The following is a 16176-nucleotide window of genomic DNA, read 5'->3' on the forward strand; positions in this document are numbered from 1 at the left end:
GAGGATACTCCTAATTTTAGAACAATTCCATGCCTTGAAGTATAACTTGAGTCATTATTGTATTTCCATTCCTACAATGTAGTTTACCTGTTATACAAACAGGTAAACCCATGAAAGTTATTATGTAATATTTAGACTTATGGATACCTAAGATTTTGTTTTCATGAACTAGAAGAAAACAGAGGTTGTTTTATGTTTATGACAGAATTCTTTAGTTGCAATGTGACTTGAATCATCATTGACATAACTAAATGGATGGTATTGTCTTAGAAAAACAGATTTATATCATCTACTTTACTGTTATAAATGCAAATGGGATATCAGCATAAATATAGAGACTTTGGACAAATCTCTATATTTGGCTTTTACCTGCTATTAAAGGAAGAGTCAAGTATTTGGGAAATAAATAAGAGGGTGATGTAGAAAAGTGAAATGTTCTCAAGCAATTTATAAGTCAGGTAAAAATCAGATAGTGGATGTAGACTTGGTAAATAAGGAAGAGACTGTCCTTGTATATATTATTCATTAATATTTTAGTCCATTTTTTAAAACCTATGTAAGCCAAATGAATATTTTTGAGTTGATCCTTTCTCAATCAAGGATGTCCCTATTTTAGGTTGAAAGTTAAGAGATTAAATATATTGTTTTGTTTTCCAATTAAAAAAATTGAAATTAAAATATCAGGATTCTTTATCCATTGATTACATAAGGTTCACACTTAGTTTGCTTAATTTAATAAGCTATTGGAAAACTTAAAAGTTAAAAAAGATCAAATTAATTATTTTAGAAAAATATTACAAAGGTAAATACATTATTCCTTTTAAAGTATGTGTTGGGTTTGTTGCAGGACTATGAGTCAAGGTACACTTGTTTGCCTAGTTTTCAGCATTCTTTGCAACTTTATCATTCCATGTCTTGAAATAAATACAAACACTTGGAAATGAAATATGATGCTTTCATGATATAATCATGATGCATATGATTACATTTAAAACAAGGCTTATCTGATGAATTATTTTCTAGTATTTCTTATTTTTCCATTTTCTATCAAAAGATAAATTTCTTGCTTTCCTAAATGACTTAATTACCAGGACATATCTTTCTACATGGGGTCACATATTAAATATTTTAGGGAAAAAATAGCCATCTACTTTCTCAGCAGCAAAATAAACATTTCAAAACCAAGGTATGCTCTTTTTGATGGATAATCAAAATTTTGATTTACATATATATATTTTATACTAGCTTGGGAATATAGTTATTTAATTAGAAATGAAAACTAAGTATGTGCTGTTACTCACCCCCTTATGTCTATTGCATTTACAACAGTCTTTGTATATATCAACTTATTGCTGGATGCTATAGTAAGCTTAAGTAATATTTGTTGTACTAAATGAAATATAACATTTCAAATATAACATTTGAAGGACAAAATGTATGAGAAAATAAATGCTTATCCTATCTCACATCCAAAATAGAAAAAATATAGGAAAATCAGTGCAAATGGAAATTAGTATTATCATAATTCAGACAAGTTAAGCCAAAATTGCTAGACACTACTTTCAAGAAAGAAAAGAAAAAAACAGTTCCAATCTAAAATGAGATGTTCAGAATAGAGTAGACATCTTGTATTTTTGAGAATGCAATATCAATTACTTATTATTATCATGAGGTATTTGGTCTGTACATTCAGCACAGTTTTCTCAGAAATAAATCTAAACATATGGATCAGCAGAAAAATTTATTCTTATAGCCTAGATTAAACAACTTTCATAGAGCCTCAGCAATGGAATGAACCAGAAAGATAACAGATTCTATTTCTCATTTATTATAGGGATCGCCTCCAAAAAACACATATTTTTCCTATAATTGAAGTATATGTTTAGTACCTCCTGAGACAAGCTCATTGTAGCACTAATTGCTAAATAGATTTTTTTGATCTCTTGAGGTATAGTATAACAACCAATTAGCTATGACTTACTGATTCTGACTTAGCTCTTTGAGAAAATTCGGAACAAATCTAATTCATCTGTCATATGATAACACTTTAAAAACCTAAATTGGGAAGAGTAATTAACTTATTTTTTTGAGTATTCCATATGTCCTTGGCATTTTATTAACATTACTATTTCTCTACTAATCCTCACAAAGATATAGTAAAGTTTGAATTATCATTTCTAATTGTCAAGAAAGCTGAGGCTCTTCCTGATTAAATAATTAGCCTAGAGTCAACTATTTTATTTTCCTGGGATATTCTTTATTCAGTCTAATTATCTACTATTTCGTCATGTTTTGATTTCTGGGCTCCCCACCATCAATATCTTCTGTATATGCTCCTTCTATTAATGTGTTGTCCAACTCTGTATGCATTCTATAGCACATGATCTGATAGCTGAAGACTGGGACTCTCATTATTCAGACCTATACACCATATTTTATTATACAGTTTAAGTTTTTGTTTGCAGTTTGGCATCTACTTACTCATGTAATATAATTTACAAGGTTTCTTTCACGTAATCTGCCCATTTATTATACCTTTATTCTATATCCATAGAGTTAACACATTTTTTCAGTTTAAATGCAGTATGTTACATTTAAATATCAGCCAGTATGGCAAATTTCTAGTGAAATAAACAGATTATTTTACTTATATAGATCCTGGTTTAATGTCCGTTGTTAAATGGTTAGATGTTCCTTGATAATGACTTATTGACAAGACATGGCTCACCATTTTAAGCATATTGCTGCCACTGGGACTGGCCATCCTTCTTAAGTCGTTGTGCTTGTTAACGATCTCCATCTGGACTGATGGGTATTGGGTCAATAAAGACAACACTGAGGTGTCTGACTTTAGAATGAAGCAAAAAGTAAGAACAGTGTTAAAATATTGAAAATCAAAGTAACAAAACTGATTTATTTCAATATAGAAGTTAATAAAAATGTTTAGTTTTGTGTTCTTCGACTTTAGCATCAAACTCATCCAGAGGGCTTGTTAACATATAGATTGCTGGGCTTGACTCCCCCAGAATTTCTGATTCAGAAAGACTAGGTGGGGCCAGAGAATTTGCATTTTCAACAAGTTCTCAGGGACACCCTTTGCGAATCAGTAGTCTAAGTCACAGAATTGTTGTGGGGAACTTGGGAGTATTCTTTTGAGCATCGCCGTTTTTTTTTTTTGCCTTTAACGATAGGTACATTTGATCCATGAGACCTGTTTACACATGACCTTATCTCACAATATGCAGGAATTTAAAGCCCTCAACAATGGTCTAAGTAGTAGTGGAAAATTCCAATAAAACAAAAAATTGTGCCTGAAATTCTGCAAAAACAGAATTTAAGCCATTTGCTATCTGGCAAAAAATATTTACTCAAACTAGGATTTCAGTCTTCAAAAAATATAAATATGTATATGTGTATGTGTGTGTGCGTGTGTATAGTAAAATAGAAAAAAACTATCATATATCTAGATATCATTTAGATTAAAAAATATGAGGTCTATCTGCCAACTATATTCAGCATCTTATAAAGATTATGAATTGTGTGCATACTTATGTTTAAGCCAAACTCAAAAATTGTCTTTTTCTGTCTTAATAAGAGTGTAATTAGAAGGCAAGACACTTTTTAAAAATGGAAAAATTACTCCTGAAAAAAATTATGGACAATTAACAATGAAAGAAACCCAGAAATCATTTAGTAAATGCTGTCCTGGTTTTCTCTGTTTGCTGTACCATCCAAGCTGTGCACTGTCCACCCTTCTCTGTCTTGCCTTGTGTCCTGAAGCTGAGTTCTCTGACCTGCACCATCTGGGCTCCCTTGTCTTGTGCTTTCTGGATGGATTAAGCCAAAGGGAGGCACTGATAGGAGAATAGAGTGTGGGAGCAGGTAGAGGTCACTCCCTCTACCTGCTCTACCTACACTCCATTTTGATCCCGCTATTTTTCTTTTCTTTTGTCCGGCAGGCCTTGTGGTTGCTGCTGATCACTGTCTTTGTTCCTTTAACACCATTCCTTCCTCTGTAAATATCTCTTCATTAAAGCCCATTCATTTAAAACATCTCTGTTGAAAAGAGAACTGGTAATTATGTGATATGATGGCGGTATTAGCTAAAGATATGGTAACAATTTTGCAGTATGTAAATATATCAAATCAACACTTATGCACTTTAAACTTACACAATGTTATGTGTCAATTAAAGCTCAATAAAGTTAGAACACAAAACAAAACATCTGTGTTGAATAATGTTCCCTATCTAGACTAAGTGGAAAAATCTTCTTTATTTTATCCATTAAAAAAAACGGAAATTCAGAAAGGTTAACCGAATTACATAAAAATCTCTTTTTTTAATCATATCTAAAAACTTTTGAATTTGGAAGTGCAAATTAATACGCAGATAACATATTCTTTGTGCTTATAGGCTCTATTTCAATAAATAAAGCAGTATATGAAAGCTACCATTGTTCCTTTAGAAAATAGCTTACCACGTTAAGCATTTTGTTATCAGTCACTAATGTGTCTTTCTTATTAGCTGGATTTATTAATTTTTTTTGATTCACTTATCAAAACCAATTAAGAATTTGGCAAAACAACTAAAAACATTCTAAAATATAATTTCAGAGGTTTCATAAGCATTTGAGTTTAAGTTCATCATTAAAGTGACAAGGTTGTTTAAATGACTGAATTAGTATTTAATTTCTCTGTTTATTGTAACCTTTTACTTAGACATCACCTCACATTCACTGTCTCATATTCACTAGTATTGCCTTTCCAATTATATCATTACCAAGCACAAAGCAACAAAAATAGTCACTTATGTTTTAAAATACTATGTGCATAACAAGAGAGCTGAGTGCCAAATACGCCTTTAGAGATATAGCCTACACCATCAAGAAAAGAACCCTAAAGCAAGTAATAAGAGATTCTTGAAGGGTGTAATGGCTCCCCTGGAAGCCAGCACTGAGTACTAAGTAGCAGATCCATTACAATCAGCCTTGATGATACTCATAATATTCATTAATACATTGTCACATTTTCTTTCTTTACATCTTAAAGAAGCTGTGAGATAATTTTAATTTCTATATTTTATGGAAGTACTATTAGATACTTTAGTACTATTATATACTTTATTATCTCTACTAAAAATTAAAAAAAATAAGGTTTAGAGATATTCCAGACCAGATAACCTACTTCTTAATAGGCATTGCTCAGAATAAATGGCTATATGGACTAAAACTCTATGCCCATTTTATAGATGTGGACTCTGGAAATTAGACATGTTAAAAATCTTCTATCTACACATAAAATCAATGAACAGAGAAGCCAGAACTTGAACCAAATTCTTCAACACTAAATAAATCCTAAGGTTTTTTCAAGTCAACACACTGGCACCTGGAATGCAGCCAGCACTTAGGAAACAGCACTTCTAAACTTTAGTTAACACTCTTCTTCCCATATGTTGATACTAATCTATCTACATGGTTCGCAAAGATCCTAACAAAACTCTGTAGGCATCTAACTCAAGGAAACTCGTTTTACTTGTCTTCTTTTGAGAAGTATGAAAGTTGCATTATACTTTTTTGGTTCCCTCAAATGACTTCCTAGTCTGTAAAATGCTTTAGTTCTGTAGAAGTAAACACACTATCCTTTTAAATAAATATAGAAGTCAAATTTTAATAATTGCTCAGCTTCAAGGGTATAAAATTACTTTCCTTTCTCCTAGTACACATCCTAACCTGCTTGATCTTATATGAAGTTGCCAAGTTTTCTCTCCTAAAGAAGGTAAGAGGCATTAGAAACTTATGGGCCAGAACTTGCCTTTCTGTTTGAATTTCCCCCTTTCGTAAGAGAGGGATGTATCTTCTCTCAAAGTTCATCTTTCTCTTGCTCACTTTCTACTTGCTTTCAACCTACAGCACTTGCACTCTGTCTTTTGTCCTTGACATCCCACTGAACTGGCATTTGCAAAGACCATCACAACCTCGTTAGTGGTAAATATAATGGGAACTTTTTACTCTTCATCTTACTTGTCTCAGGAACATTGGGAAACGTTGCTTACATTCTTGAACCATTTTCCACTTGGCTTTATGATGCTCCTACTTCTCTTTCTTCTCAGTCTCCTTTCTTTTCAGCTCCCCTTCCTCTGGCTCACTCTTAAATCTTGGTAGACTTCACAATTTTTCCTAGACCCCTTTCTCTTTTCACTTTATACATTTTCCACTTTTGTAGTTTCAGCGCCACTTATATGCTGATGATCCCCAACTCAGACCTTATTCATACCTCACCTGAAAACTATCTGCCCCAGATGAATTCATCCTTGGCTCCTCTCAGAGCCTGAACATCACCAGGTGCTCCCTATTCTAATGAATGGCATCACCATTCTCCTCGTGATACAAATCAGATGTTGCCACTCTCTCATCAATCCAGGTCTAACCAGTCTCTAAGTCCTAGAGCTTCTACTTTGCAATTAGAACCTCACTCCCATCCATAATCAAGTACAGGCCACTATTATAATTTATCACCTACATTATTGAACAAGGTCCCAACTAGTCTCCTTGATGCCAGTCTGCACTTCTGCCATATGATAGAGTGATCTTTCTGAAATGCAAATCTGCCTGTATCACTCTCTGATTTGGACACTCCCTGATTGTACTTAACATTGCTCATAAGGCCTATGGGACCTGGGCCTCGTCTTACTATTCTAGCCTCATCCAGTTGGACATCTTTTCTAATCCCATCAAACATAATTGTCTCTTAATTCTTCACACTCCAAATTGACTTATTCTCAAACTCCCATGCTCTCCCTCTCTATTATTTGTTATAATTCACACATGATGTAACCTTTTCCTCAAATACTTTTCCTTCACATCTACTTTCTCTTTTCGCTGGTCTAAATCCTACTAATTGAATTATCATAAAAACTAAATGAGTTGAAGAACACAAAATACTTAGAATTTTTTAAAATTAGTAACTGTTCAGTAATATTCTTTAGAACCCCATATTTGCCCTCACTGTATATTTATCATACTTTTGAAATTTCCTGTTGACTCATGAATCTCCTACTATTCTGAAGTGTTATGTGGGAAGTTACTATGTTAATCTTGCACTATCCCTAGCATATAGCACTATGTCTGGTGTCGTACACACAAATAAGTGGTTGTTGAACAAAACTAAATTGAAATGTGTTGAGCTAAACTTTGGAAGTCAAATTATAGTTTCATGTTTGAATTGTCATTGATTAGGACTTTGTAATATCAAATACATACTTTTGTGGGTGTAGAAACTAAATCTTCAAGCATATGTTAAACTTTTCAACTGAACAACCTATTCATGATAGAAATGAATTCCTATAAGGCAAGTAATGAGTTAATTTTATACTCATTTATACTATACTTGTCATCTGATGTTCATTGCTGACCCATTGTCTTACAGTTTAGTAGAGTTAATCATTAAAAAGTTACTGATTACTATAAAGATATATATCGGTGAGAACCAAGATGCATTATGTGATGAGAGAATATTTTTTTGCTTCCCATCTCAGGAGATTTGTGACCATCATCTCTGTTGATGTAATAGTTATCATAAACTATGGGTAAGGCAGCCCTCTTGGTAGATCTTAAAATCTATTTCATAAGTGAAATTCTTACCATGCTTGCAGCTTGTTGCAGCAGTACCATGAAGCATATGCTCACCAACATCGTTGTCTCTGTGAAGAAATGAAGCATTTACGAGACTTATAATTATGTAAAAATAGCTACTTTATGAAAAAATGAGTATGTAAAAATTTTAAGGAATGGACTAATATAGCTTTTTATAGATTGAAACTTTCCTATAACAGTAGATTTTCTTGGTCAGACGAACAACTTTTCTTAATAAAAATCAATCTCACTTTTTACTTACAAATGTAGGCTTTATTCTTGTGTTACCCATTTCTACATTGGAACCCAGCAGCAATTTTTCTTAATACTTTATAAAGACTAGAATTTGAGATCTAACCAAAGGACAAAAGTAAAACATTGATCTGTAATAATTCATATCAATCTTCAATTGTAAACAAATTAGTTTAAAAACTTAGTTTTTAAAATTTTTCTGGGTCATAATAATCATTAATATACCACTGAAAAAAAGTAAGTCATAAGGTTATACACAAAAGTAATAACAGTGGATATCTTTTAAAAGTGATGGATTTATATTTTCATTACAAATTTACCTTTTGTTTCTATAATTCTCTACTGTTATTATTATTATTAAACAATTGCCAAGTGTTACTTTTATAATAATTCCCTCCTTTATTTTAGAAATTATTTCTTGAAACTTTTTCTTGCCATTAAATTTTACTCTAATTCTCCTTTAAATATTAAAATTGGCTATCTTTGCTTCATTAGGGATCCTGTCTGAAAAGCTGTCTCTTTCAACTTATTTATATGTGTGTGGTTTTGAGTATCCTGAATACCCTAGCAGCTTTACCTTGAATGTACTCCAGTTTATCTATAACCCAATTAAAAAGTGTTATGTCAACTATAAACATAATATTTTATGCATGATCTATCTTTTGGCATATTTAATATGTTAGAACAAGGCAATGCTGAGAAAATATTTGAAATAAATCCTAATCATTAATACACTCTCATCTACGAGTAGTAAAGTTGAGAATAAAATTAAAGGCTATAAAAGTTTTTCCTCCCAGCATGGATAGTTCTTATTAAATAACACAGCAAATGTTTTACCTGAGTTAAGCAGGTGGCAAGGATAAGATATTCCTATGTCCAAAAGAGATGAGCATATTTTGATCTTCAGCATAGCAGTATATATACAGAATATATACAATATTTAGGCATTTGTTCCTAATCACTTCTCTTTCCTGTTTGGTTACTCTGAATTACGCAAAGTGGTAGTAATATGTTATGGTGAAAATGTACTAAAAGATTTTATCACCTGCTTCAGTAGTAAATAAGCCCATTATTTAATTTTAAAAAGGAACTGAGTTAATTGTTATTCTCCTATAATTAGGTATAATGTTAGTAATGATGGGTTAGGAAAGTCCTAAGCTTTCCTACCATGATCTAGAGAGTGTAATTCTATTTAGCTAGGTAGGGATTTATGTGTTTTTGTTCTAAATAGTATTCCATGGAATCATTTACTAATTAGCTTTCAGTAAATTGCCTTTATGTAGTCCAAAGATTACAAAATCCAACATTATGTTCCATTATTAAAATTAATCATACGACCTACTATGAAATTAAAAAAATACAGGAAATTATTTTTTTACCTTATTTTCATTTTCAAATGCCTAAATATTGAAACAAAATGTTCAAATAGTTTTTTAGGAATATAATATTATAAGTTACTAAAAAAAAAATCTCCCAAATATATAAAAAGGGAAAAAATGAGCTTAATATATGTAATTCGTTTGTTCTAAAAACTGTTCGTTTCTTATGCTTTTGTTAAAAAATAATTTTCTTCCAAGACTGTGTTAACCTAGATTAGAAAAGTAGTCACATCGTGGTTTGTGGAGTAAGCTTGGGAGCCAGTCACCATTATTCATAGCCTAGCTTCACCACTCACTGAGACAACTTGTAAAAGAAATACAGCCTCTTTGTGCCTCAATTTCCTCATTTGTAAAATAGGTAATATTTATAACCATTAGATGTTAGGGTTATTATTAAATAATTTAATTCATTTAAGACACTCAGTGCTTGTAATATCAGCACTTAGTGATTGTTATTATGTTTTACTAATTTTAATCAATTAATTAGTCAGTAACACTGGACAAAACAGTATACTATGGAGTACGTAAAACAGTGTATGTGGAAAGGGCGATAGCAAACAGCATTAGATGTTCCTCTTTTTTATTTCCTTTTTTAATAAATGGAGTAGACATCCACATATGAACCAAAACACCTTTGTGGATATTGTGGCACCTAGCACTTTACTCCAAGAGTCCTATGAAGAATTTTCACCTATCAGCGCATCTGGTAAGACAGATATAAACCTTAGTATGAACTATAAAAAAATAATATAACAAAAGCCACTTCAAAATAGAGTTTAAGATGCCATCTTAGAGGAACTGCCTGCACATCTTCTCAAACCTTCAGAATTTTAAAACTGGGCAAATCACTTTCTGACTAGGCCTAAAGCAGCTGATGCTACTCCAAACACTTGTTTGTAAAAGTAAGAGGAAAGCAGACATTTTGACTACCAGACTGACAAAGACAATCTTTAGAATTAGCATCACTATATTAATTTATGTGCATTCATAGAAATTCCTTCCTTTTATTCCCCTTCCTTTTTCCATAAGTACCTTTTATCTTCACCTCCTAATTCAAACACTATTTGGACTTCTGCTTGAATCAGTGTTTCCTGAATAGCTGTTCTTTTGAATCTCAAATAAACCCTTGTTGCCTCTCATTTTGGCCTTTAATTTTTAGGTTAACAGAGCTGTAGAAACAGTGAAGCCTGTGAAGCTGCTTTGACCCCTCCTGACAATGTCAGGCAAAAATTCAGGTGACTTTTATGTCTAGACAGGCACTTACATACTAGAGAATACTTGCAGAAGTCCACCCTTCCTGAAGGGAGACTCCAGCACACTACAGGAAAGGGGGCGGGGGGGGGGGAGGAAAAAAAGAAAGAAAGAAAGAAAAAACAAATTGGAATTTAGACAGAGTGAAGTTGGTAAGAGAAGCTTTCCTAGCACTATACTTTCCTCTGGGAAACACTATACAGGGCTGATTTTCCAGCAGAAGCAATCTCTATCAGAGGGGAAAAGGAAAGCTATGCATTACAGCCTGGCTACCTCAGCTGGGCAAGATGAGGCTGAAGAAACCCATTTCTTCCCACTAGCATCTGGAGTACTAAGGTGAGAATTTTACCCCGGGGTTAGGAAAGACGTTGGCAATGAGGCAGATAAGAATTTTGAAAGGTATTAAGGAGATTGTGTACATCATAAAGTCTATGCATGAAACTCTGAGCATGCCACCCCTAGAAATCTTCCTACCAGGTTTATAGGCACCCCAAAGCACAAAGTCCTGAACAATACGTTTCCCTCCCCTGACCCCACTCTACTTCTAGCTCCTTGTGCATGCTTCTGAATGAGCCTGTGAGAAGGAGCTTCCATAAATAGTGAGCACAGTATGAAAGGAAGCCACAGTTGACAAACTACAAACTTGAGCTCTAACACTACTTTCTGGAAAACACAAGAGAAATATCCAGCAACCAGCTGGGTGAATTAAAAGAATCACAGTAGACACAAAAGATTAAAAATTTGTGCACAACAGAAAATAAGAACTGTGGAGCAGATATACTTTCACAAGACAGAAAAAGAAAAATGTCTCCAGTACTAACACCACCATAGAAATAATATTGCATCTGCTGAAGGCAATGCACAAGTTAAGAAGGTATCTCCTACTTCAAATGCAAGAGCAGATATGCATAACTACAAGTAATATGAAAAATCAAGGTGATATGGCATCACAGAGAAAATGATAAATGTCCCAAAACTGAGTTCAAAGACATGGAATATTGTGATCTAACTAAGAATTTAGTTAGCTGAATTCTTAATAAATACAGAACTGAAAGAGAAGAAATAAAAATAGCTATGATGCAGGAACTTGATGAGTCCTAAAGAAAACTCAGAAAGACAGTTCAATGAAATCAGGAATAAAATATATGAACAAAATGAGTTCTTTGCCACCGCCCCCCATCTCCAGATTAAAATTATAGAAAAGAACCAAACAGAAATTTTGGAGCTGAAGAAATCAATGAATGAGATGAAAAATGCAATATAGAGCATCTATAGCAGGCAGACCAGATGGAAGAAAGAATATACGACTTGAAGTATAGGAATTTTGAAATAACACAATTAGAAGAGAAAACTAAGATTAAAAAGAGTGAAGAAAGCCTACCAGAGCTATTAGATTCCATGAGAAAGATAAATCCTAGAATAATTGAAATTTCAGAGAAAGAGAGGGAGAAGGGGCAGAGAGTATATTAAAGAAATAATAGCTGAGAATTTCCAAAATCCAGGGAGAGACAGACTTACAAATCCATGAAGCTAACAGAACACCTTGTTATTCTCAATGCAAAAGGACCTTCTCCAAGATGGATTATAATGAAATTGTAAAAAATTAACAATAGAGAAAGAAACTTAGAGGCAGCTGAGAGAAAAAAAAAAAGTAATTTACAAAGGAACCCCCCATTAGACTACAGGTGTACTTTTCAGTAGAAACTCCACAAGCCAGGAGAGAGTGAAATGACATATTCAAAATGTTGAAAGATAAAAATTGACAGCCAAGAAGAATATTTTCTCTGGCAATTAAATTTCTCTGTCTCTCCCTTTCTCATACGAATTAAATCCATGTATGAAGGCAAAATAAATACTCTTCCAGACAAACAAAAGCTGAGAGTTCACCACCACTAGATCTACATATAAGAAATGCTGAAAGAAGTTCTTCGAATTTAAATAAAAAGATACTAGTCAGTGACATGAAAACATATACAAGTGTGCATATATTCACTGGTCAAGGTAAAAAATATACAGCCAGACTTAGAAAAATGTAACTCTATTTTAGGATACTGTATTAACCACTCAACTATAGTCTAAGTTAAAGGAAAAGAGTAACGAAAAAATATAGTCACTGTAAATTGTTAACAAATACATGACACAAAAAGAGGCAAATTGTCACGTCAATAATATAAAAGAGAAGAGTAAAAGGCCAAAGCCTTTATGAGCAATTGAAGAAAAGTTGCTACTAGCCTAAAATAGATTATTTGATTTATAAGATGGTTTATGTAAACTCCATGGTAACCACAAAACAGAAATCTAGAGTGTATCTATAAAAAATAAAGAAGAGGAAAACAGAGCATACCACCATAGAAAAATAACCAATTTACAAAGATAAGCAGTAACAGAGGAAAAAATAAACACTGGAAATACAAAATAATCAGAAAACAATTAATAAGATGGCATCAGTAAATCCTTAGATATCAGTAATTACTCTAAACATAAATGGATTGAATTCACCAATGAAAAGGCACAGAGTGGTTAGATGAATAAAAAACAAGACTCAACTATATGCTGCTGTAAGAGACCAATTTTAGAATTAAGGATGCAGGTAGACTCATCTGTGGATGAAGGGATGAAAAAGGATATTCCTTGCAAGCAGAAATCAAAAGAAAAACAGGATAACTTTAAGTCTAAAATAGTAAAAAGATAAAAAGAAGGATATTATACAATGATAAAAATATCAATCCATCTGGAAGATATAAAAATTATAAATTTACATGTACCTAATATTGAAGCACATAAATATATTAACCAAATACTAATAGATATGAAGAGAGAAATAAACAATACAATAATAGTGGCAGACTTCAGTGCTCCACTTTTAACAATGAGTAGATCAACCAGTCACAAGGAAACATTAAATGTGAATCATGCATTAGACAATGAACCTAACAGATATCTTTAGAACATTCTAACAGCAGCAGAATATGCTTTATACTTAAGAGCATACAGAGCAATCTCAAGAGTAGAATGTATGATAGGACACAAAACATATCTTGGCAAATTTAAGATTGAAATCATACCAAGTATCTAGTCTGACCACAATGGCATGAATCTAGAAATTAGTAACATAAGAAAAAGTGGAAAACCTATGAATATGAGGAAACTAAACACTGGGTTAAAGAAAAAGTCAAAAGGAAAATCAAAGTATATCTTGAAACAAATGAAAATAGAAACACAACATATCAAAACCTAAAGGATGCTGCAAAAACAGTTTTTAAAGGAAAACTTATAGTGATAAATGCATATATTAAGAAATTAGAAGGATCGCAAATAAAGAACCTAACTTTACACCACAAGACTCTAGGAAAAGAATGAATTAAATCCAGTGTTAGCAGAAAGAAGAGAATAATAAAGATCAGAGCAAAAATAAATAAAATAGAGACTAGAAAAACAATAGAAAAGGTCAATGAAACTAAAACTGGTTCATTGAAAAACAAACAAAAGGGACAGCTAAAGAAGAAGATTCAGCCAGACAACTAAAGAAGAAGATTCAAATAAATAAAATCAGAACTGAAAGAGAAGAAATAACAACTGACACTACAGAAATAGAAAGGATCGTAAAAGACTATTATGAATAATTATACAACAACAAATTAAATAACTTAGAAAAAATGAATAATTTTCTAGAATCAAACAACTTTCTAAGACTGAACCAGGAAAAAATATAAAGTCTGAACAGACTAATAATAAATAAGGAGATTGAATCCGTAATCAAAAACATCTCAACACAGAAACCAGGACTAGATGGCTTTACTGGTGAATTCTACCAAACATTTAAAGAATGAACTCCAATCCTTCTCAAATTCTTCCAGAAAATTGATAAAGAGGGAGTATTTCCAGATTCATTTTATGAGGTTAGCATAATTGTGATACTAAATCCACATAAAAACACTGTAAGCATGGAAAATTATTGACCAATATTCCTAAAGAACATAGATGCAAAAATTCTGAGCAAAATATTAGCAAACTGAATTTAAGAACTTATTAGAAGGATTATACACAGTGACCAAGTGGGATTTATTCCTGAAATTCAAGGATGGTTCAATATGTGTAAATCAATAAATGCGACACGCTACATTAATGAAATAAAAGAAAAAAATTATATGATCATCTCAAAAGATACAGAAAAAACAATTGACAAAGTACGACATCTCTTCAAGATAAAAACCGTCAACAATTGAGTATAGAACAAACACCTCAGCATGAAAAAGACCACGTATGACCAACTCACAGCTATTCTACTCAATGGAAAAAAATCAAAAGTTTTTGCTCTAAGATCAGAAACAAGATAGGGTGACTCCACTCTTATTCAACAAAGTACTGGGAGAGTCCTAGCTAGAGTAATCGGGCAAGACAAATAAATAAAAGTGTATAAATCTGAAAGGAAGAAGTAAAATTATCTCTATTTCTGGATCATATGATTTTATATATTGAAAATTCCAAAGATTCTAGTAAAAAACTGTTAGATCTAATCAATGAATTTAGTAAGGTTGTAGGGTATAAAAATCAATAAATCAATTACATTTCTGTGCACTAATACGAAACATTTGAAAAAGAAATTAAACTATCCTATTTACGATAGCATCAAAAACAATAAAATACCTAGGAATAAAGTCAACCATGTAAGTGAAAGATATGTACAATGAAAACAATAAGACTTTGCTGAAAGAAACTGAAGAAACAAACAAAGGGAAGGACATCTCACATTCACAGCCATCTATAGATTCAACTCAATCTCTGTCAGAATCCCAATGACGTTTTTTATGGAAATAGAAAAAACAATCCTAAAATTTGTAGGGAGCCACAGAAGATCCCGAATAGCCAAAGCAATCATGAAATAGAAAAACACAACCAGGTCTACAGCCATGCCACCCTGTACAAGCCCGATCCCGTCTGATTTTGGAAGCTAAGCAGAGTCGGGCCTGCTTAGTACTTGGATGAGAGATCACCTAGGAAGACCAGGTGCTGTAGGCGTAAAAAATAAAAAATGTAAGGGATTATAAGATGACAAGGTCTTTGCAATCTGTGAGGTCAATAAGGGTGGCCTTGCCTAAAAAAAAAACAACAAAAAAAACCAACCAGAGGCATCATACTTCCTGATTTATACTGCAAAACTATTTTAATTATAACAGTATGATACTGGCATAAAAATAGACATCTAGGCCAAGGATACAGAATAAAGAGCCCAGAATTAATCACCCACATATATATTCAACTAATATTTGATAAGGGAGCCAAGAGCATATAATGAGGAAAGGATAGTCTATGCAACAAATGGTGTTGAAAAGTGGATAACCACATGCAGAAAAATGAAATTGGATCCCCATCTTACACCACTCAAAATAGATCAAAGACTTAAACATAAGCCTTGAAATCATGAAGCTCTTAGAAGAAAACAGGATAGAATCTCCTTAACATTGGTCTTGGTAAAAAATTTTTTAATATGACACCAAAAGGACATATGACAGAAGAAAAATTTGACAAGTAGGACTACATCAAACTTAAAAGCTTCTGCACTGCAATAAAAACAATCAACAAAATGTAAATGCAACCTATGGAATGGAAGAACATATTTGCAAACTATGTATTTCATGAAGAGCTCATATCCAAAATTGATA

The 16176-nt window shown here is 32.5% G+C and overlaps 1 pseudogene; it reads left to right on the top strand.

Moving 5' to 3' along the window:
* The first annotated feature begins 15413 nt into the window (after window positions 1-15413).
* Window positions 15414-15532, top strand: LOC111736222 (annotated as a pseudogene).
* Window positions 15533-16176: the final 644 nt, after the last annotated feature.

This window comes from Pteropus vampyrus, unplaced genomic scaffold (genome assembly GCF_000151845.1).
Source record: "Pteropus vampyrus isolate Shadow unplaced genomic scaffold, Pvam_2.0 Scaffold18, whole genome shotgun sequence".
NCBI classification, from domain to species: Eukaryota; Metazoa; Chordata; class Mammalia; order Chiroptera; family Pteropodidae; genus Pteropus; species Pteropus vampyrus.